Source organism: Trichosurus vulpecula, chromosome 4 (genome assembly GCF_011100635.1).
Source record: "Trichosurus vulpecula isolate mTriVul1 chromosome 4, mTriVul1.pri, whole genome shotgun sequence".
Classification (NCBI taxonomy): domain Eukaryota; kingdom Metazoa; phylum Chordata; class Mammalia; order Diprotodontia; family Phalangeridae; genus Trichosurus; species Trichosurus vulpecula.
In genome coordinates, this window is record NC_050576.1 from 397,760,075 (window position 1) to 397,785,515 (window position 25,441).

The window sequence follows — 25,441 nt, forward strand, 5'->3', positions numbered from 1 at the left end:
TCTAGTAACAGCAAAATGTTGTAGGCTGCCTGCGGCCAAAGAGCAGCATGTCTGACACCTGCATCTGTAATGGATCCAGAATTTGCCAGGAAGGCCAGAATACTCATGACAACTGGTCAAACATACTGTTCTTTGGACAGTATTAGTGAGACACCAACAAATTCTTACTTTAACTCTCCATTTTCTAAATCCTAATTGAACTTTTCAATCAAACAAGCATTTATTAATCTTCTACTATGTGCTAGTCTATGTTCTAGGTGCTAAAAGTAAGACAGTTCCTGCTTTCTTATATTCAGCTCAGTCCCAAGCAGGTCCTCATCCTTGCTTTTTTGTTGCTGTTCAGTCATTTTGGTTGTGTTTGACTCTTCATGACTCCATTTGAATTTTTCTTGGTACTGGAGTGGTTTGTCATTTTCTTCTCTGCTCATTTTACAAATGAGGAACTGGGGCAAATAGGGTTAAGTGACTTGCCCAGGGTCGCACAGATAGTATTTGAGACCAGATTTGAACTCAGGAAGATGAGTTTTCCTAACTCCAGGCCTGGTAGTTTATCTATGGCACCACCTAGCTGTCCCAGAAAAAACATAGATAGAAAGTAATCTTAGAAAGGAAGGTACCAGCAAGGGACAGTATGGCACTACAAATAATATAATTTATGAAAAGTGCTTTGTCAACATAAAGTATAAGATGCCTGTGACCTATGACTACTATTTTATAATATTAAATTTCAATTATTTTTAATAGCTTAGGGGTTGCGGGAAATAGCTGGACCTATGATTTCATTTAATTGGAGAAATCATAGTAAAGAAATTCATTCCACGTAGTTTAGCAATATATTTGCAAGTTAGTATTTTAGAGACTTCCCTGGAACACTAAGAGCTTGGGTGATTTGCCCAATGTCAGTCAGTATGTGTCAGAGGTAGATTTAGATTCAGGTCTTCCTAACTCCAACCAACCACACAGGGCTGTTATGAGGTAAGCACTTTGTAAACCTTAAAGTGACCAATTAATGAGTTATTATAATGATTCTGATTGTTGAGTAAGGCTTAGAAGCAAGCGTAGGATTTGGCATGAAGAAGTAAGCCCAAAATGGCGGTGAAACAACATGAGTGAAGACCCAGAAGTGTGCAAGATAATCATGCCACTCTGAGACATAATTAACATCCAAGCTCTCAAAAAGTCCATTTTGATAAATATCATTATGCCAATTACTTAGGCTTTATTTTGTCTTCTATTCATTCCCAGCCACTTTATTGTTTTGCTGACAGAAATTTTCTAGGCTTATTTTTATTACAATTCTATACTCAGTATATCTCAATATTGCTGTTTCAAGGAGATTTTAAAGATATTTTCTCTGAGTGGATTTCAAAACAATAAATTTAGCAGAGCTGAAAGTTAATTATCAGATGGGAGTGCTATTGACAATCATTAATAGCATTAGCTATTACTCATAAGATATAAATCCTCTTTTGTGTAAAGGAAATCATTTTTTCCCTTTTCTGTAGTTAGAAAATTGTTTTAAAGATGCATGATTACATATTCTGGAAAGAGCCAGTTCAGTTTTACTTTTTTATGACTGAGTTACCAAAATGTGATATGTAGTTTGGCCCTCTCTATGGGATGCAGCCTTTGATATACAACATTTCAAGCCCCAGGTGCTTAAAAAAAATTCATAGTCCTCTTACTGTCACAGAACAACTTAGATTAGTAGGCAATACATTTAAGCACAGAATAATTTGTTGATGGCTATTGGTTCCTATCAAATTCAAGTCGGAAGACAATTAGTACCTGGTACACTGTCCTTTTCCAGAAGCAACGTATGACTGTGAGAATTGGGCTATAAAGAAAGCCGAATACTGCAGACTTGACTCTTTGGAATTGTGGTGCTGGAGAAGACTTTTGAGAGTCCCTTGGACAGCAAGGAGATCAAATCAGTCAATACTTACAGAAATTAACTCAGGCTGTTCACTGGAAGGTCAAATACGGAAGCTGAAGTTTAAATACTTTGGCCAAATAATGAGAAGATAGAATTCATTAGAAAAGACCCTGGTGTTAGGAAAGATGGAAAGCAAAAGGAAAAGGGGATGGCAGAGGATGAGATGGATAGTGTCATGAAAACAATGAACTTGAACTTGGACAGACTTCAAGAGATAGTGAAGGATAGAAGGGTCAAGCGTGCTATGATCCATGAGGTCATGAAGATTCCAACAAACTGAACAAAAACACAACCATAATAGCTTTAAATAATTGGTCTCTTTTATTATACTTTTTTTTTCAAACAAATGACTCATTGCCAATTAGACTATAATGAGCCAGATTCTCTATTCCTCTTTCCCACCTGTTTTACTCTCATTCCATTGCTTGGCTGGTATTGTACCAAGTTAAACTAGAAATAGCAAGCTAGGAAGACACCATGCATGACAACTGCTGTTTGGTTGTTCCAGACAAGTGATGACTCTGAAATATTGCTAGAAAAAGAATCTAAGTAGATATGTTCATTCACTGCAGACCACAGATGTGTCTGTGTGCAATATCCAAAAAGCACGTCTATACTGAGATCAATCAAGTGAGCACCAATTCATTAAGCCAGGCATTATACTAGGAACCAGAGATGCATTGACAAAAGCTTTCAAGGAGGTTATTTTCCTAAAAAGGGAGACAACATAGGTCTAATGGGGGACAAAACACATATACAGAGATACACAAAACAGGAATTAATTCTTGAAGTCAATACAAATGCTACCTCAGAAGAGAATTAAAAGAGTTGAGTAACTGTACCCCAACATCAAGCAAACAAATGCAAAAACTAAAATGGTCACTTTAAAAAGCATGTATTGATTTTTGATCTTCATCACAAACCTACGAGGAAGATATTTGTATTTTTATTTCCATTTTGTAGATAAGGAAACTGAGAGGTGACTTGTCCAAAATTCTACAACAATTAAGTAGAAGATACAGGATTAGAACTCAGATCTTCTGACTCCAAGTCCCATGCACTCTTTTGTTTTCCTTTTTTTTAGCTAATAAACTCATTTGTCTGAATCATAGCAAAACAGAAATCAGAAAAAAAAAGTATACATAGGGGAGGGATACCAGAGGTACACAGTGAAGGAGCTCTCCCGTCAGGAACAAGGTAACTCAGCTTAACCAAGAGATAGTATTGTAGGTTTCACCCAAGGGGAAATTACCAAAAGACTATTGTAGAAAGCTGGGGATGGGGACATGATGAAGACTTCCTGCTCCTTTCATGTCAGCTTCTTCCCAAATTCTTTTCCTTCAGCAACCTGAAGCAGGGTTGGCATCTTCCATCTTCTCGCTCAAAACTGTGCACTTTCCAATACACCAGGACATAATTGCCTTCTCTTTTCTTAAAGCTCTTCACATTTTTGTTCCATCCCACACGCTGCCATGTATATAATAGGTGTTCAATAAATTCTTGTTGATTGGCTGGTCTCCAAGGACCCATATGTAGAATATTCAAGCACTCAGATCCACTACCTTAGCTGTGTGACTTTCTACTAACTCGTATTGCTATCAAGGAGTAACTAATGCTCCAATTGCTTCTGGGAAGTTTCTTTCATGACTTGGAGCACAGGTTGTTTGGGGATTTTCAAGGCAGAATCTCTTACTCAGACCTTACCTAGAATTTTGTACCTGTCTTGTGTTCCCATTACATGTGCTACAATTGCTGGGTGGTTACTATACAAGGATTGCATAACACCTAGCATTATATAGCTCTTTAAAGCTTGTAAAACACTTGCATATGTTATCTCATTTGGTAGTAGGTACCATTGTTATCCCCATTTTACAGACAAGAAAATGGAAGAAAGAGGTAAAGTGATTTAAACAGAGTCACACAGCTGAGTATCTGAGGAAGGATTTGAACACAAGGCCATTACTCTATACACTAGATAGAGCATATGGCATATCCCTTATATAGACTATAAGACTATGTCTCAATTATTTTTTAGCACTCGTGCTAGCACAGCTCTGTGCATACAGTAGGTTGTCATGACCTGCCCCCCCCAACATACACTAACAATTTAGATTTGAGTCCATTTGCACTCTCTGCCCTTTCCCTTGCTCTTTGTTTTCCCAGGTAGAGACCATGAGACTCTGGACAGAGACTCAGAGTCACGCCAATTTGCTATCTCACATTGGCCAGAACTTGTCATCATTCTTTGTTCCATCTACATATTCCTGGTTCACTACCTACCCAACAAGATCCAACATGGTACTCCCTTCTTATTCAGTACTTCAAGGATCTGTGATTTCACAATTTTTGTTTTGTTTTCCAACAATGCTGATCATAAGCCCTCTACAGCTTTGCCAGATGAACTACAGCCAACCTTCTTATGGGTCCCTTGAACTTAGTGAGGCTGGTCCTTAGACACCAAACACTTCTGGTCTATATCCAAAGCCCCTCTGGCCCTGTGGAATCGGACAGAATTTGAGCTTCCTTGCTATAGCCTTTAAGACATCAGGGCTGCCTTCATGCCGCAATGAGTCAGCTGGAGTGGTTTCCCTCTTGATCTTGTCTTTACATATCAAAGGCTCAAAGCACAACCATAGCTCTAGTGAGTGTCACACTAGCGTACGCAAATCCTTGAAGCATTCAAGTACAACAAAGGAGATTGAAAGGAAGATGTAATGTTCTTCACCTATTAAAATCTTGTTTTAGCATCTCAAAACTTTATCTGTCAGTCCTCAGATGCTTCCAAAGGAAACAAATACCTTTAAGGAGAGACAGCAAGGAAATCTCCATGGAGATACTCTTCCACACCATGTTAGAAATTCATTATTTTTAAGTTCGGCAAAAAGACTGACTAACATTCTTCTGGGGAGTGGAAAAGGGATGTGATGGCCATAGCAGCAAAGTCAACTACCTATTAAAGAGAGAGAAGAGGAGGCAAGGAAAGAGAAGGGGAAGGGAGGGAGGGAGAAATGGAGACAAAGAGACAGAGAGAGGAGGGATGGAAGGAAGGAGAGAGAGAGGGAGAGAGGGAGACAGAGAGAGACGAGAGAGACAGAGATAATAGTCAAATAAATGTAGGAAGTAACATTCTTTCCCAGAGTGAAATAAGATCCTCATAAACAGCCACTGAGCCAGTTCAGCTTTTAAAACGTCTTTGGCTGGACAATGACAATAGCCCCGTCATTATTGGCACTAACTGGTATGGTAGATAAACTGCTGGACTTGAAGTCAGGAAGACCTAAGTCCAAATCCTGGGAAGTAAGAGTAATTTATCCCCATTTTACAGATGAGGAAACTTGAGGCAGACAGAGGTTATGACTTGCCCAGAGTCACGCTGCTATTAAGTGTCTGAAGAAGTCAAATTTGAATTCAGGTGTACTGACTTCGGTGCCAACACTCTTTAACAAGTTGTTGTTGGACTTTGTGAGTTAGTCATCACTTGTTTGATTGCACCAAAGGCAAATAGTTGTGTTAACTTGATAAGGGCCTACATTGCTCAGTTTAGCTGCTCACACTTTCCAGGTTATGCAAAATATTTCTCAAATCTTGATCTCTGCTTATGCCACAAGGGATATGGTCTTTGAGGGAAGAAAACACTCCATTGGAATACAAAGCAGTTTTCTCCCAAATTTCTTTTCAGAGCTCATGAACTCCACCGTGTTAGTCCAAGGAAAGCATTATGCTCCTGGATGCTGTAATTTCCCACTTACTACCCTGCAGAGGCAATTTTGCCCTTCAGAATTTTGTGTTATTTTCCCATAGATTTCTGAAAGAAAACTTCAATCAATGCATCCTCAGATGAAATAACATGTTCCAGCAAAGAAGTAAGTTGCTTCTGCTTGGAAAGCAATAAGCATTTTTTTAAGCACCTACTATGTGCTAGGCACTGCACTAAGCTACCATGAACATAGGAGATATTTAATGAATGTTTGTGGAAATATCAGTTATCATTATTATTTAGTGGAAAGAATAATCTCCAATGTTGCTGACAAAGGATTGTTGATTTAGAGCTAGAAAGGACCTGAAAGGTCATCTATCCAACCCCCTCATTGTACTGATGAGAAAATTAAACCTCAGAGAAGTAAGTGACTTGCTTAATAAATATCAATGATACTCTCTCATTTATGTTATAATGGGGGGCAGAGGGAACCAGGGAGGAGCTGGGATGGCAGCCAAGAGCTCGGCTAACACTTAGCTAGGTGTTCCTTGTTAAGTCATTTCACTTTTCCTTTTTTTCTTTGAAGGGGGGAAGGCAGGGCAATTGGGGTTAAGTGACTTGCCCAAGGTCACACAGCTAGTAAGTGTATCAAGTATCTGAGGTCAGATTTGAACTCAGATCCTCCTGACTCCAGGTCCAGTGCTCTACTCACTGTGCCACCTAGGTGCCCCATTTCACTTTTCTAAGGCTTAGAATCTTCCTCTGTGGCAACTAGATGGCACAGAGGGTGTATGGAGCCAGGCCTGGAGTCAGAAAGACCTAAGTTCAAATCCTGCTTCAGATACTTACTAGTTAAGCAATCATGGGTAAGTCATTTAACTCCATTTCCCTCAGTTTCCTCATCTGTAAAATGAGCTGGAGATAGAAATAACAAACCACTCCAATATCTATAAGAACATTCTAAATGGGGTCATAAAGTGTTGGTCACTTATGGGGCCATATGGGATCATGTTGGTCATGTATGGAGTCATAAAGTGACTGAACGACAACAACATCTTTCTCTGTAAAATGAAAGGATTGAGTTAGAGGATCTCCAATTTGAGCTCTGAAAATTAAAAAGTGTTCTGAATCTATCGAACTCTGAGCCAAAGCACAATACCTTATGGATGATTTATAAGCCACAGAAGTTAGTGAAAGAGTAGAAACCACATTCAAAACCTTAAAATAATCCTGGCAGTTCAGGAAGTGGTCTATTCACTTACAGTCTCTCTTTGATTTCATTTCTCAAAGTATCATTCACTAAAACCAAAGACTTTTACTTGCAAAAGAAATTTTGGTGGAAAGGGGGTTTTTCCATAAGAAAGTTCGGTTATAATAAGAATCGCAGATTGCATTTAAATATCACTTTTGAATTTACAAATCACTTCCCTCACAATAACCTTATGAGGTAGGTCAAGTAAATATTCTTGTACCCATTTTACAGAGGAAAAAGGTGTTTAGGAAGTTGAAGTTGATCACTGTCACCCAGCTAATAATTGAGAAAAACAGGAATTCAACTTAAATCCTTCAATTTGCAAATCCAAAAACATTTCTCCTGCTCAATATAAGATTTGTGGCAATATGGTAACAATGTGATATATATGTATGTATATGTGTGTATCTATGTATGTGAAAATATGTGAAAACACACACATTGGCTGTGCTATATGTGTGTCATATTCTATTTCTCCAGCCTTAGTTAAAGTTTAACAATCACTAATCATTCAATAAAATGATTCTATCTTCGTAAATGTCAGAAAGTCAGAATCATACATGAATGCATTCCAATGCAAAAATATTATATATACACACACATTCTGTATACTGTACCTGTGTCTAGGCATATGTGTATATCTATATTTATATTTGAAAGCATTCAAGGATGATTCTGATTTTCTGACATTTATAAAGAATCATTTTACTGAACAATTAGTGGTTGTTAAACTATGGCTAAGGCTGGAGGGAGAAGAGAAAAGGGAGAAAGAAGCTCATGTGGCTTGGGATAAAGGCTTAAGAATACTTACACACACATCCATCTCTTATAATCTCCTTTAGCTTTTGTGTTCTATGCACAAGGCACATCCTTATAATTTTTCACACACGTACAGAACCAAAACAACTTGTACTCCTTGGCTGATATGTTGTATTCTTGTGGGCTTAAATATAATAACTCACCTCTATGTAATGCTTTAAGGTTTGCAATATATTTTACATACACTTTCTCATTTGATTCCCACAACAACTCTGTGGGGTTGGTGTTAATCTTTCAGGAAGTGAAACTGAGGCTTGGCATGGTTAAGTAACTTGTTCAGTGTCTCCCATTTAATAAATGTCAGAGGCAGGCTTCAAAGTTAGGTCTTCCTGACTCTAACACCAAGCTCTGTGCACTACACCATGCTGCCTCTGATACCTTAAGGATATATTTATTGCTTTGATTTTTCTCCTCTTGCTCAAAGAAGTATAACCAAACCAGTGCTCAAGAGAGAGTTTAGATCTGGGAAACATTGGCATGGAGAGGATAACTAAGCTTATGGGAACTTCAGGAGAAAGAGTATAGAGGGAGGACACAAAGAGAGCCCAGGAGAGACCATTGGGGAAAACCTATCATTAATGGGAATGACTTGGATGATAAGAAAGGAAACTGAGAAGGAAAGGTATGACAGGTAGGAGAGGAACCGGGGGAGAGCAGCGTCACAAAAACCTAGACAGGAAAGAATATCGAGAAAACAAGTATCAAAGGACGTTCAAAGATAAGGACTGAAAAAGGAACTTTCAATTTGGCAATTTAAAAGACTATTGATAATTTGGAGAGAACAGTTTCAGTTGAAGGATTATTTTAAATAGCATTTTCAAGGAGTTTTGTCATAAAGAAGAAGGAAGATATAGGATGATATCTAGGAGAGATGAATACAAGTGAGGTTCTTTGTTTTGTTTTGTTTTTCAGGATAAGGGAAAGGAAGACATAGGGGATTTCGTTCACAGCAAAGAAGGAACCAGAACATAAGGACTGATTGAAGATTAATGAAAGTGAGAATGATATTGGGGACCATCTGCTGGAAAAGAGTAGATGACTCATAAGAAAATATGTTTAATAGGAACGTATATGTGGAGCCTATATTGGATTGCACACCATATTGGGGAGAGAGCAGGAGGGAGGGGAAGAAAATTTAAAACTTGTAGAAGTGAATGTTCAAAACTAAAAATAAAAAAAATTAATTAATAAAAAAGGAAAAGAGTGGTGAAATGATATCTAGAGTTTATGAAAAGGGGTTTTGTCTTAGCAAAAAGAAAGACTGCCTCTTCATGAGAGAGGGGGGAAAGAGAAGATAGAGGAGGAAAGACATCTGAGAAAAGCAAGGTGAAAAGGAGAGAAGGGGGAGCTCTTGGAAAATTGTCTCGGATTTTCTTTTTTCTTTTTTTTATCTCTTCCTCTCACTTCTGTGGGAATTAATTTGAGATGTTACATCTCCCTCTCTCCAATCAGTGTTTCTACAGTTTAAAGTAAAATGGTTAAAGTATTTTATTCAGTCCCCAGGAGAAGAAATTAGATACTATGTTGGCCTCGGAAGTATCTCTAGTATATCATTTGCAAGGTTATGGGATAAAATGACAGGATAGCCTATAAAAGAAGAAGGAAGAAGACAAGAAATTCTTTTATTAAAAATGCTGGGATTTTATGATTCCCAAGTGCTTTGGGACATTCTTTCACTGCTGAACTATATTGATTTAAAAGATAATGCTACTGGGTAAATCTTACATTTTAGTACAGGCTGAAGAAATGTAACTTTCCAAAGAGGAAAATAAACACTGCTATAGCAACGTGTTAAGGAAGTCTGTTTCTAAGCTGAGCCTTTCTTCAGTCATTCACATTATCTGCAAGAATGTTGTCTGTTGAAAGCTTCTCAGCTCTCAGCAATCAGTCTTCCCTGACCCTCAGTTTCTTCATTTGGAACTTGAAGAAAGGCATGAGCTTCGATAAATGGAGAAGAAAGGAGGAGGCATTTAGGTGTGATGAATGTCAAAGACCAAAACAGTGGTAGTCTGCTGCAGTAAGAAACACTCCTCCCAACTCTGCCCCTTGGAAGTAGGCTTACATTCTGTCTTACAGAGTACAGGACAGTTCAGCTCTCTGTTCTTGGTCAGTAGTAGTAGGAGAAAGATGCTAGTGACTCAGACCATTCTCCCTACTCCTCCTGTAATAGCAGTGGCAAGGGAGAAGGAAATCAGGGAATCAAATAGGGGCAGCTTATTTTACTTCTAATCTTGCCTTCAGCATTGACATTAACAACCAGTGAACGGGGGTGGAGGAACGCACCTGGGCCCATGCACCAGGAGGATCTGCCTGCACTTGGGTTGGGGAACAGGAGGCATTTAAGCTAGACTCACCCTGTATTCAGTGATAGTGTATAAGTGTCAAACCGGCCCATTATTCATAAGTTTCATGTTGCAGTGTATGAGAGGATAATGATGATAATAATATTTATATAATATTTTATAGTTTGCGAAGCACTGTACATTTGTTATTTCATTTAATCTTCACAAAAATCATGTGAGGGAAGTGCTATTGATATCATCCCCATTTTACACATTTGGAAAATGAGAATGAGAGAATTGTTTCCTGGGGGCAGAGTCAAGATGGTGGAGTAAAAACAGGGACTTGCTTGAGCTCTTCCCCACCTGCGAAAAATGACTCTAAACAAATTCTAGAGCAGCAGAACCCACAAAATGACAGAGTGAAACAAATCTACAGCCCAAGAAAACCTGAAAGGTCAACAGGAAAGGTCTATCACACCTGGCTGGGAGCAGAGCACAGTCCAGTGTGAGCCATGCCAGCACAGACCAGGCTGGAGCAGGCCTCAGGGGACTGAATCAGTGGCAGCTGTGGTGGTTTCCAGAATTCTTAAACCACAAATGCCAAAGATGATGTAGAAGGTCAGTGGGAAAACTCTGTCAGACCTGGATGAGAGAAGAACACGGTCCGGCCCCAGCCCCAGGGCTGTAGAGGTGGCAACTGCAGCAGCAGTGGCTGCTTCTGGAGCTCCAGGCCCACAGAAGGTGGAGGATCACGTGACTGATCAAAGGGGGCTTGCAGTAATCTCTTTTCTGGTGCTGAGGCAGGATTCTCTTGCTTTGCCCTGCTTAGATCTGGGTCCCAGTCCTGGGTGTCAGTCCTAGAGGGAGGAGGAGCCCTGGCGTGACAGATCTTGTGGCAGCTGTGAAGAGGGAATCCTCCTCACAATTCCAAGGTGGAAAAGAATGCTTGTCATCACTCAGACCAGAGCTCAGGCCAGGAAAGGAGTAAACACCTCTTCTTTGATCATACCACCTTAGAAGAACTAAAAATTTACAGGTGCCTAGAAGTATCTCTGAAAACAGCTGCGCAAAAGCCCTGAAGCTTGAGACACAGCACTCTCTACTCTGAAAGCAGAGTCCCACCTTGACAAAGGGCTCAAAAGTCAAGTAATTGGCTGGAAAAATGAACAAACAGCATAAAAAAAACCTCAGACTATAGAATCTTACTTTGGTGACAAAGAAGATCAAAACATACAATCAGAAGAAGACAACAAAGTCAAAGCTCTTACATCAAAAGCATCCAAGAAAAATATGAATTGGTAGCAGGCCATGCAAGAGCTCAAAAAGGATTTGGAAAATCAAGTAAAAGAAGAAGGGGAAAAATTGGGAAGAGAAATTAGAGTGATAGAAGTAAATCATGAAAAAACAAGTCAATAGCTAGCTAAAGGAGACCCAACACCTTAAAAATAGACTTACCCAAATGGTAAAAGAGGTCCAAAAAGCCAATGAGGAGAAAAAAGCCTTAAAAAAAGGAGGTTCCAAAAGTTCACTGAAGAAAATAATTCTTTAAAAATTAGAATGGAGCAAATGGAAGCTAATGACTTTATGAGAAATCAACAAATTATGAAACAGAACAAAAAGAATGAAAAATGGAAGACAATGTAAAATATCTCATTGGAAAAACCACTGACCTGGAAAATAGATCCAGGAAGGATAATTTAAAAAATTATTGGACTACCTGAAAGCCATGATCAAAAAAAGAGCCTAGACATCATCTTTCAAGAAATTATCAAGGAAAATTGCCTTGATATTCTAGAACCAGAGGGTAAAATAGAAATTGAAAGAGAGGTTGTGTCTTGCCTATGGTCACATAGCTAGTAAACATCACAGGAAGGATTTAAACTCAATCCTTCCTAAGTTTAGGCCCAACACGCTTAACCATTGATGCATGGAGGAATTATTGGTCAAATAAATTTCTAGAAAGGTTGTAGTGGGCCTGGCTTTAGTAGGCTAAGTTTCCTTCCCATGTCCCTCTGTTTTGTGTGGTTCTGACTACTGACTCTCTGGGGTAGGGAATCAAGGGCTCATTTTGGTGGGCTATTGTGGGGCCCAGTGCTTAGACACAAAGTGCACCAAAGAAAAGGTTCTAAGCAATGATGTCATGTCCTACAGATTTGTGCTAAGTGTTGGACATCTGATATTCTTATGTCATTTAGTATATCTAGGGGCATGTATCCAATGTGACAACTGACTAGCTACATCATACATACATATACGTATATGTGTATATATATTACATATAATCTTATCATTGTATCTTAATTTACCATCGCCACAAAATAAGATAACTAATAAGAAAAAATTGTAAGAACATGATCATAGGATCGTAGCTCTAGACCTGGAAAGGATCTCAGAAACCACCTAGTTCAGTTCTCTCAATTTATAGAAGATGAAACTGAAGCCCCAAGGGGCCTAAATGACATGTATACTGTTATACATGTATACTGTTAAGAAGTTAAATGGTTTCAGTGGCCAAATTACCACCATTACATCTAAATCTTTTTTTTTTAATTTGTGGCATAGTAAAAAGAACACTAAATTTAGAGTAAGAAGACCCGAGTTCAAAATCCCAGCTTTATCTCTTGTGTGACCTTGGGTAAGTAATTTATACTCACTAAGTCTCAATTTCCTCATCTGTGAAATTAGTATCACAGGCCAACTACAATACATTTACAACCAAATGTCCCATAAGCATCTTAATAGATCCAAAAAAGATCTTACAGTCTTTCCTTGAAAACTACTCTCTCCTCTTAATTTCCCTTTTTCTTTTGAGGATACCACCATCCCTTTAGTTGACCAGGTTTGAAACCTCAAAGTCATTGACAACTCTTCACTATGTCTTACTTCTCATGTCTACTCTGTTGCCAAGTTTTGTCATTCTGCTCTCTGACATCTCTTTCATATGTCTCTTCCTCTGTACTCAAATGACCACTATCCTAGTTCCTTATCACCTTTCACCTAAACTATGGCTGCTAAATGGCTCCATAGTACACAGAGCACCAAGCCTGGAGTCAGGAAGACTCCTCTTCTTGAGTTCAAATCCAGCCTCAGACACTTACTAGCTGTGTGACTCTGGGCAAGTCATTTAACCCTGTTTGCCTCAGTTTCCTCATCTGAAAAATGAGCTGAAGAAGGAAATGGCAAACCACTCCAGTATCTTTGCCAAGAAATCCCCAAATGGGGTCATGAAGAGTCAGACACAACTGAGAAATGACTGGACGAACATTGCAGAAGCCTCCCTAATTGGTCTCTTTGCCTTTAGTCTTTTGCCTCTCCAATCTATCCTCCACCTCTCCCAACATAGCAAAGTCACATAAAAGGGCACATGAAATTCTGTTTTATATATCTACTAGTATCCTCCTTAGTTCCCAAAGCTAGAATGCTAACCATGGAGCAATATTGACCGCTGCCAAATGGATAGTCGTAAAGCACAGATAAGATCATGTGGCTCTCCTCTCTCCTGCCTCTAGGAAAATATACAATCTCCTCTGTTTGTCTTTTAAAGACCTTCATATTTGGCTCCAGCCTGCCTTTGCAGGTTAATTGCTTGTTTAATCCCCTTATATGCCCTACATTCCAAACAAACTTGTTTACTTGCTATTCTCTACATGTGACATCCTATCTCCTGCTTCTGTACATGGTGCCCTCCTACCCAAAGAATGGGTACTATTTCATTTTTATCTGTGCATCCCTAGCCCATAACACAACCCCTCACACATAGTAGGTACCTATCCAATGCTTGATGAATGAAGAATGCTTTAAGGTTTATATATCACTTTCCTTACAGCAATTTTTGCCTTTACAATTTTATTGATCAGGGAACTGAGGCTGAGAGGTTGTAAAAACCCAAATCATACAGGTAGAAAACATCAGCCTCAAGATTTAAACTTGGGTCTCCTGATGCCAATATCGATATTCCAGTGATGCTGGCATGATATCAAAGAAGTAGTACCTACCTCACAGGATTGTTGCAAGGATAGTGAAAAATATATTATTGTTCATTGGCGTTCTTTCTAAACAGGTTTTGGGGGAAAGGGTCATAATTGGGGTTTTTCCATATATTTGAGAAGGAATGAGACCTGAAATTTTGAAAATACACAAAAAGAAAAATAAGGTTAAATTAACCATCCAAATGAACATCTTTACTGTTCGGGCACCTCCCCCAACATAGCAAAGTCACATGAAAGGGCACATGAAATTCTATTTTATGTATCTACCAGTACCCTCCCTAGTTTCCAAATCTAGAATGCTAACCAGGGGGCAATATTGATTGTTTAAGTGCAGACTCCACTTTGGATGCTTTGTGAAATCAGCAGAGTGGTGTATGAGTGTCAGCAGCTGAGACCCTGACTGCTATTGATTATTGAGCTATTCATGGGGTCTAAATTGGCACTTTGTTGTTCGGGCACTTCTCCCAACATAGCAAAGTCACATATAAGGGCGCATGAAATTTTATTTTATCTATCTACCAGTACCCGCCTTAATTTCTAAATCTAAAATACTAACCACAAGGCAATATTGATTGTTTAAGTGTAAATTACACTTTGGAAGCTTTGTGGAATCAACAGTGTCAGCAGATGAGACCCTGACTGCTATTGGTTATTGATCTATTCATGTGGTCTAAATGGGCACCTATGGTCTAGATAGGAAAATTAGATAAGAGATGACAGTAGGTTTGCAGTTGGAGGCCAAGTTTTCTGAATCTTTATTATGTTTTGAAAGTAACAGCCACATAATGTTTCTGTTTTGCCCAAAATCCAGACTTCCCTAAGCACTAATGGGTCCAGAACATAGAGTACAACAGATGACTAATCCACATAGTTGAAAACCACCTCCGAGTGCTGCCCACAAAGATATACAAAAAGGAAGTGTTCCTTATTCTTTTGTTCCTAGGGGATAAAAGATTAATCCTCTGAGCAAAAAGCAAAATAGCTTGCCATACTGAATAGACCTATGTGGAAAGTCAGTTACAAAACTAACCCCCCCCCCTTTTCTCATGATGCATGATGATGTCAGGGAGCTTTGGTTCCCATATCTCCAATAGGTGTAACTTTAAATGAGGCAACTTTATAGGGCTCTCTTATCCAATAAATTGTTTCCCAGCTCTTCCCTCCAATGCCTGATAGAAATGAAAAGCTGTAGCATAAAGACATTAGTGGCGGGTCAGGCCTCCACTGTTACAGCACACAAACAATTGGGGAACGTATAAAGCCCATTACCTCTCCTGTAACATCAATGACAGCTATGCATTCAGGAAATCAGTTTATGATTACAAAACAGTTGACATCCTTTATCTCATTTAAGCTGTCTTTGTCATACCCCAAAGTATATTATAAATTAATTTTAATGCATACCATCTTCCTTCCCTCCTTATCTGAACTCTACTTCTAATTTCCTGGGTTTCTTTCTCTGCCATGTTTTGATAGCCTTCTCACCCTAGAAGATCATTCTGCCCCCACAGCCTCTTACAGTAATTGGTCAATTCCTCCCAGAACCTCCATTCTAAGGGCAGTGACCAGGTCTGTCAGATTCACTCTTTCATTCCTCTCCGGGTTCCACTCCTGACTCTCCAAGTTTTTTTCTCTATTATGCCCATGTGGATCTTAGAAATCTTCCTGTCCAATCATCTCATTTAATGAATATGAAAAATTAAGCCCAGGGAGTAGAAATGACTTATCAAAACCATACTTAGGGGCAAGAATAGAGCCCACATGTGTAATTTGTCATCTGCTATTCTTTCTTTATGCTATTATTTCTCCATAATGGTATTTTTCAACCTTCTTAAGACTCGTTAAAAAATCCTCCCCTAAATTGTTATAACCTGTCCTGCAATTGAGTCCTGCATATACAACCTTTAACAAAAGAGTAGCAGCTGTCAAGAATCCAGGTCCTCCTCCCTTTAGTGGTTCCTAAGAATAAAAAAGAGATGAGGACCCTGACGAATGTATAAGTAAAAATAAGGGAAAACCTTTCTATCAAATATCTCTAAGTGTCTGATAGCTTATTTATAGAGAATTAACACAATTATCCAAAGTCAAGACCCATCCCTCAGCAGATGTGAACAAATAGATCCCAAGAGCAAAATGGTGAACAATGCTATGAAAGATTGCTCCAAACCACAAATAAGATGATGCAAATGAAAACAACACTAAAATTTTACATGGAAAAGTTGAAGTCACTCTGTATCCTGGGTCACCACATATCCTACAATACATATAGTATATATGGCATGTCAAAACACGATGGTGCTAAATACAGACAGTTCTCTGCTGATCTTAACTGTGGGCTTTGAGAAGTACATTCTATACACTCATCTTTTTTGGCAGGGTGAAGAGCGAAGCTGAGCTGAAAGATTTGCCCACTCCAGGGGGACATCAGCTAGGCCTCAGGAGCGACAAAGGCCAGACTAAAGCAATGAATTAGGAAGAAAGACAGTGTGAAAGAAAGCTATCTCAACTCAACTCCAGCCAGAAGGCAGATATTTGTTCAGCACTTGTCAATGTGAAGAGAAAGGCTTCTTGCTTGTTTGATAGGAGACAATTGAATATGAGCAGAATGGAGCATCCATGTGAAAAAAATGACAGGATAACATGCACACAAACTTAAGAGAGAAAGAGATCTGAAAATTCAAGCATCCTGGAGGCCACCTGAGGGGAAAAGCCCATGGAAGGTTAAGTCCCTGAAAACTACTAGTAGATAAAGATCAAAGAATAAATGATTAGGATCTGGTTGAATTGAACAAGTCTTCCAGAGACCCTAGTTTAAGAGTGTGCATTGATTAGTACCAGCACAAATCCTTGGGAGGGGGGACCCACATGGGGATGGGGAGGCAAACAGCCAGTAGGATAGAATGTGCTCAAAGATATTATATAATCTTCTGCCAAACATTATGATCTCCCGACATTTGAGGAAATAGGATTCTAGCTGCTGACAGAAGGGTGCACATATGTGTTTCCTTAATATTAATGACTATATCTTAGAACATATAAGACAACAAGTTCCAAATAGATATTTGATTTAAAAATAAAATATCACATCTTTTAAAATTGGAAGAAAAAAATATAGTTATCTTTTGAAACTTTGGCTTTAGCTTGGGGAAAATGGGCTAGAGGAGATTGCGAAAGATAAAGTAGGTACTTTTAATTACATAATATTGATAATCTGCTTGTGCAAAAATCAATGCAACTAGCATAAAAGGAAAAACTTTGAATTGGGAAAATCTTTGTATCTCTAAGTATCTGATAGCTTATTTATAGAGAATTAACACAATTGCACAAAGTCAAGACCCAACTCCCAATGGATATGAACAAATAGTTCCCAAGAGCAAAATGGTGAACAATGCCATGAAAGATTGCTCCAAATCATGAATAAGATGATGCAAATGAAAACAACAGTAAAATTTTGCTTCACACTCAGCAAATTGATAAAGATGGTGAAAAATGAGAGAAAAAGCATGGCATAATAGAAAGGGCACAGGATCTAAAGTCTAAAGAATTCAGATTAAATCCCATCTCTGAGCTTTGTGACTTTAGATAAGTCCCTTAATCTCTCTGGGCTCCAGTTTCCTGGTTTATAAAATTAGGGAGTTGACTTTTGAAGTCTCTTTTAGCTCTAGATCTGTGAGTCTATAAGACAGTCAATACTGGAAGTGTTGTGGGAAGACAGGCACACCAGTATGCTTTTGGTGGAATTGTGGATTAGTTCAGTCTTCTGGAAAGCAATTTGAATCATGCTTTAAAAGTGACCAAAGTGTCCATATCATTTGATAATGAATCCCAATGCTAAACAGATATCTCAAGGAGGTTAAAGATAGAAAAAAGATCCCATGAATCCCCAAATATTCATTACAGGACTTTTTTGCAATAATAAAGAAGTATGGGGATAAAAGAGGTGCCCACCAGCTGAGGAGTGGATGAACAGACCATGTTACATGAATGTAATGGAATATTACTAAGATGAGTTTGAAAGACTGCAATATGCTTTTCACATATTGTATTACTGGAGCCTCACAGCCAGCTTGTGAAGTAGGTGCTACTGGAACTATTATCCCCATTTTGAAGATGAAAATCCTGAGTTTCAGAGAGATGAATGACTTTTCCTCTTCCCCATGGTCACATAGCTCAAAGTGCTGGAGGAATGATTTAAATCCAGGTCTTGGAATCATAGGCTTTCAGAATTGGAAGGACCTTAGAAGACACCCATTTCGTTGGTTGTTGAGTGATTGGTGCCTGAACAAGAAATCTCACCACAACACAACAATGGGAATCAAGACTTTGCTTAAAGACCTCCAGTGAGGTCCTCCTCCCTCACCTCCAGTGAGAGAGAACTCACTACCTCTCAAATTTTAAAGATTTTTTTTTTAATTCAACAAATTAGTAGAGACTAGTTTCACTGAAAACCATTAGTTTTCTCTCAAGGTAAGAGACGAGAGCAGAGCCAGCAAGCCAGACTAGTGGAAGCGGCAAAGTCTCCTGAGGGAGAAACTGGAAAGAGCATGTGCAGGTAGAATGCTCTCCTGCCTAACCTCTGACTCTAAGGACTGAGAAACAGGAGGAACAACACCTAGAACACTGGCCTGCCTAGCCTCTGACTGTTAAACTCTCTGCCTTCCTTTAAGAATCAGCTCAAGCAGGGGCAGCTAGTGGTGCAGTGAACAGAGCACCAGCCCTGGAGTCAGGAGTACCTGAGTGCAAATCTGACCTCAGAATTTGACACTTACTAGCCATGTTACCTTGGGCAAGTCACTTAACCCTAATTGCCTTGCCTTCTCTCCTCCTCTGAGGAAAAAAGAAAAAGACTCAGCCCAGGCATACTTCCTTCAGGTTGTCTTTCCTGGTTCCTCCCAATACACACACTCAGTGCCTTTAGTCTACCTTCCATCTGTTCTGTATTTATCTCCTACATATGAATCTTTATTTATTTTATTTCCATCATTACAATATAAGCCCTTTGAGGACAGGAACTGTGGGGTTTTTTTCCCTTTTTATCTACAGTGCTTATCACAGTGCCTAGCACATAGTAAGCCCCTAATGAATGCTTTGTGATGTCATTGGTCTTCAAAAACAAAGGATGAACAACAAATAAAAGAATTAAATTAAATTGAGTATTTAACACTTTCAATTAGGTGACAAGAAAATGAACACACTAGTTTGTGTAATTTACTATAAAAAGCTAATTTGAATATCCTGGATTGCTTATGCTATGTGTTAAGGCAAATATACTCCCAAGGATCTGGTTACTTAACAAAAGTACTCAAAAAATAGTAACTAAATTGAGATTGAACTGCATCAAAACATTTCAAAACTGGAAGGATCCATAACAAGCTTCTAGTCCAGTTCCCTCCTTTTACATGAGATGAGACAGCTAAGGCCCAAAAAGGCTAAAGTGATCTAACTTCACAGTCCAGACAGAATTAGGATCCCAGTTTCTTTATTCTTAGTTCAGTGCTCTCCTCACTAGTTCAGTCATTTTTTCAGTCATATAGGACTCTTCGTGACCCCATTTTGGGTTTTCTTGGCAAAGATACTGGAGAGGTTTGCCATTTCCTTCTCCAATTCATTTTATAGATGTGGAAACTGAGGCAAACAGGGTTAAGTGACTTGCTCAGGTTCACATGGCTAGTAAGTATCTGAAGCCAGATTTGAATTCAGGAACATGAGTCTTCCTGACTTCAGACCTGGCACTCTATTCGCTGCACCAGCTAGCTTCCTGCTCTCTTCACTACCCCATACTGTTAAACTTCCTTGTACTACTTTGGCTATACTTCAGCAAATGTGTTTGTTTTCCATCATGTTATTAACCCCCAATTCCATGAATAAATGCTCCCTTTCATCCCCAACCCCACTCCATATAGAAGAGAGAATAGGGCAAATTAATTCTACTTAGGCATACTATTCGCTCTCTGGATTCCCTTCCAATTTCAAAGGATGAACATTCAGCGTATTACATAAGTAAGGGGTGGGAAGGGGTGGTTTGGCTGGTAAGGGTGTATAGCATGCTCTTTTGATCCAATTCCCATGCATAGGTGGCTGGGGAGTTTGCTTCCAAAAAGTCATGATGATATCTAATGGAAAGGCCATGCTTTCCAATTTGTAGCATGTGTAGGCATTTGGTAACTGGTTCTGGACTGCTAACCATGTGATGACTAAGCGGATTGTTGATTGGCCGTTGAGCCGGAACTGAGTGCAGACACTAATCAGCCAAAGGGACTTGCATTTGTTCTTTGCTCATATTCTCGATCATTCCTACCTTGTTATGCTCAAGGGCAAAGACAAGGAATGTTGGAAGCCTCTGTATAGAGAAAGGGCCCTTGGGCCTTTATCTACCCCAAAACTACCATTATGTAGCCCGTGAGTACATGGCAATGATGTCGCTTCTGTCTTTGGTTTGTCCTGCTTTTTAGGTGAAGGAGTATTGGAGATGGTTCTAATCTTGTTAGCTTCAGAAGGTCAGGAAAGTGAGCCACTGAGAAGTGAAAATGCAGGTGAGAATTTGATAGAAGTTGAATGGTAAGGATGAAAATCCTCAGTAACTTTTCTGATGAAGACGGTCAAGAGGAGTTATAGCTATTTATCCATTGGCCATGATGAATTCAGAGGTAAACTTCGTGAGTCAAATGTTGCTTTAAGTTTGAGCCTATTCTTTCCAAGGACCAAGGTGACATAGGGGAGAGAATGCCCCTAGATGTTGGGAGAAAATGTTTAAAACTCTCATTTTTTTGTATCTTCTCAGTAATGCCTTTTTTTGTAAAAGCTGATTGATATTCATTGGTTAAATGAGGAAGTGATAATCATTCATGGCTAACTTAAAGGTGAACACATTGGAGTGGGTCTCAAGCTGAAAGCACTAGTGATATCTCCCAACCCCTTGGAAGTATCCCTAGAGCCCAACCTTTCCCTGGACACCTAACTTGTTAGTGTGTATGTATGTGGGTTGGGAGAATAAGTCCAGAGTTTCACTCTACATTTAACATGGTAGATATTAAAGGTAATTCTTATAACCAAAAATCATGGGAAAGGAAGTGGGTTAGAAGTGTTTTCAGAGGAAGAGACTATAGGGACATTCTACTATGCTTCAGTCAAGTAGTAGATGACAGCCAGATGGTCTGGTTTTATTTCAGATTGACTAAGAGCTTGAATTTACCACCATGGGATCATTCATCTGGCACTTTAACTTCAGGCAGGTGAATATCCAGACTATTCAGGGGAATACTCTTTTCTCATTCTTTAGAAATGCAGACATGACAGTCTTGCTTGTTGGCGATGTTGATGTGACATAATAAAATGTCCATAATGCCATATTTTGTAAATCTTTGCAACTCTTACAAAATGAGTTGAGCTACTTGAAAGGTACAATTTAAATATTCATCCAAAAACAAAAAAAAAAAGTTTGGATGATAATATCTTTACATTGGAGAGAGGTTGGGAGAGAGAAACAGACAGACAGACAGACAGTCAGAGAGACCAACAGAGACAGCATTTATTAAGTGCCAGGCACAATATTTAGCGCTGGAGATATAAACACAAACAAGCAAGATAGTCTCTGCCCTTGAGGAGCTTACATTAGTAATAACTAAGATTTATGCAGTGCTTACTAAGTGCCAGGCACTGTGCTAAGCCTTTACAAATACTATTTCATTCGATCCTCACAACATTCCTGGGAGAGAGATACTATTATTTTTATCTCACAGATCAGGAAACTGAGGCAAACAAGAGGTTTAGTGACTTGCCCAGGGTCATATGGCTAGTAACGTGTCTGAGGCTGGATGTTTATTGTACCACTTACTTGCCCCACTTTAATGGGGGAACACAGCACACAAAGGGGAGATAGGAAAGGGATGGTAGTAGGATAGGTATGGCATAGATAGCTGGGAAGTGGCATGAAGGCTTGGTTCCTGGCAAGATAAGAGCAAAGCTCACCCATCAGAGCCCTAAATTTCCACAGGTGATGAGGAGGGGGAGAGGGTCAATAGCCCAGATAGAAGCAGCATGATGCCAACGTGGTCAGAGAATGGCCCCAAGGTCTGCTTTCAATAAAGATAAGAGAAGAATTAATTGTTTATTGCAGTCTAGCATCCCAGAGGTGATGTGTAACAGAAAGAGCATTGGATTTGGAGCCACAGGACCTGAAATCAAGTCCCAACTCTGTTACTGATTAGCTGTGTGACTTCATGCAAGGCACTGAACGTCTGTGATCTCAATTTCCTTATCTATAAAATGAAGGATTGGAGCAGAATACCTCTAAATTTTCCAGCTCTAAATCTATGATCCCTTTTTTTGTAGATTTTAATATTTAATATTTGTGTATTTTTTTCTCCTCCACCCCCCAGTAGATTACATAATCTTTGAATGCAAGACTTATTTTTCTTTTTTTGCATCCCCAGTGTTTAGCACATAGTAGGTGCTTATTAATGTTTGCTGAACTGAATAAAAGTTATTATTCTGTCCCATAACAGTCATCTGACAGGTTGGAGATTATGTTATATTTCTTTTGTATCCTTTTCCTACATGTATTTATCTAATTCACTCAGGTAGCCTATTGAACATATGGGGTTGCTTACTGAAATTTGCCTGATAGGCATTTTTTTAAAGAATAAATTTTAAGAAACTTGTCAGACTTTTTTTTTAAACTCCCAAGTCATAAAATAAAAAACCCTTATGATTTTCTGAAAAAATAATACAGAAGTGTAGGTAGGGAGTTTCACTTCATCAATTATGCAATTTTCTCATTTACAAATTGCATAACCATATAACACAGAAATATGATACATAGGCTCCTAAAAGAGATAACCACCCTCCAAAAAAATGTCATTTGGTTTCTACATCTACAGATTAAATTGATATATGGTTCCTAATTGTATCTTATTTTTCATTCTCTGAAATCAATATAATTTAGGAATTGGAAGATTGTGCACTATAATTTACATGTATTTGGGGAAGAAGGGATTGGGATATGAGGCAATGTTTTTCCTTTTCCTGCCTTAGTCAATTCAACCTTCACACAATAACAAGCACGCCCCCTGGTGGCCAACAGTAACTTTACAATTTGATGAAAATTCATTCAAGATCATAGAATATTAAAGTTTAGATGAATTTAAGAAGTCATCTAATCAAATCCACTCATTTTAAAAAATAGAAAACTGATGTACAGAGATGTGAAGTAACTTATTGAAAATATTTGTGGCAAAACCAGGACAAGAACCTAAATCTTCTGAATGCCAATCCAATGCTTTCCACTGAACCAAGATGATCTCTGTCTTTTATTTTATTACTAACATTAAATTTTGTGTTAATTTCACATGTATTATATCTTAATTGTAGAAATGGGCCAAGTCTTACAAAATGACATTTAATAAGAATAAATGTAAATTTCTACACTTATATTTTTAAACTCCAAAAGCACATATATAAAAAAAGATTTGGTGATTTTAACTGATCATGAGTCATTAGTATGATCTGACTTCTCCCAAAAGATAGAAAAACAAAATACAAGTCATATAATCTTGGACTATGCTTATGGAAAATAATTTCTAGAAAAAATAATGTCCAAAATTAGAAATGTTCCATGGTTTCTGTACTAGTCAGAGTCTTTTATTGTTGTTATTAATTTTTATCAACATTAGTCATTGTTTTGTTGTTAGGATTATCAGCTACCATTTATATAGCAGCTTAGTGTTTGCAAAGTACTTCGTAAATATTATCACAATTTAACCTTGTAACCACCGAGGAAGGTAGACATTATCTTCCCTATTTTGCAGACAAGGAAGCAAGTAGATAGAACTTAATTGACTTGCCCAGGTGTCACATGCTGTTTGAATCAGGATTTGAACTCAGTTCTTCCTAACTTTGGGTCCGGCCACATAGCTGCCTCCGTATTAGGAACTGTGTTCAGTTTGGAGCATTACATTTTGAGGTCATTGACAAACTGGAATATATCCAGAGAAATAAAAGGATTTGAAGCCACATCATGTGAAAAAGTTAAGGAACTGGGAGGGGTTAGTCTGGAGAAGATTCGAAGGGAAAATTAGTGGCTATCTCTAAATATGTAACATTCTTTCATATGGAAAGGGGATAAACATTCTGTGTGACCCTAGAGGGCAGAACCAGGAGCAGTAGGTAAAAAGTTACAGGTTGGACATAAGGAAGTACTTTTTGATAATTATAGCTGCCTGGAAAATGAAATGCTTCTGAGATAGTGAGTTCTTTATGACTGGTGGTGTTTCAGCTCGATAGCCATCTGTCAGGGATGCTTTAGAAGGAAATGAATTAGTCTACATGACTTCCCACTCTTTGATTCCATGACGTAGTCCTGTACAGGACGTGCAGCAGCACCAGGTGCAGACTGGTGATTTAGAGCCAAGGACTGAAGTGGGTGGAATGTGAATGGCCTCATCTCCAGCTGCTCCCAGTTCTGAACCACTAACTCTGTACTCCCAGATTTGAGAGAGGGATCAATGGAACATCTCCATGGCAGAATGATTGGGACTGAAAAGAAGTATCACTCCTACCACTGAAGGGATGCCAGCTACACAAGGCACCTAGGAGAACACCCCAACACTTCGATGCTCAATAGGCCACCAATAATAACATCTTGACACCATCTTCTGCCACTCTGTCCAAGTTCATACTTTACACCAAGTTCAAGATTCACTAGTAACACCTTTCTCAGTGCCAGTTCCATTATCTTGTCTTAGCCAACCAGTCAGTCATTCTTTCAACTGAGTGTTCATTATGTGCCAAGTACTCTGCTAGGTGCTATGGAGAACATAAAATAGAAAACACAGCTCTTTCCCTCAAATGGTTTTCATTTGGATTTTCAAGTCAGTGAGGAAATTAGATACATCTATTAAAAAATAAATATGAGTCAGAGTATAACTAAAAATAAAAGATGGTGACAGGTTAAAATGATGGGTCAAATCTAATAAAATTAAATTTAATAAAGACTAACATAAATTCCTACATTTTGGTAGAAAAAAATCAACTGCACAAGACCAGGATGGGAGAGGTGTGGCTAGATAGTAGTAAGAAAAATGATTTGAATATTTTGGTGGACTGCAAGTGCAAAATGAGACAATAGTATCATAGAAGAATGATGAAAAAAAAAAACTGGACCTCTGATTTAATTTGTATAGAGAATGCTCAGATAAGGTAACTCCTCTATAAATATGAGCTATCACCTTCTCTGCAACTTATAGTCTTGGGGCACTGAAAGGTTAAGTAATTTGCCCAGGATCATACACCCTGATATTAACATTACAACATATCCAGAATGAAGATGACAATGCCCCTGTTTTACTCTACCCTGGTCAGACCACAACTGGAATATCATGCTCATTTCTGGGCACCATGTTTTAGAAAGAAATAGGCAAACCAGAGTTCATGTTGAGGAGGGAATTCAGGATGTTGAGGGAATTGTAT

The 25,441-nt window shown here is 38.7% G+C and overlaps 1 protein-coding gene across 1 annotated transcript in view; it reads right to left on the reverse strand.

The window, feature by feature from the left end:
• Window positions 1-25,441, reverse strand: part of LOC118848112 (vertebrate ancient opsin-like) — a 289,132-nt gene that overhangs the window by 250,926 nt on the left and 12,765 nt on the right. The gene's annotated exons all lie outside the window — the stretch shown is intronic.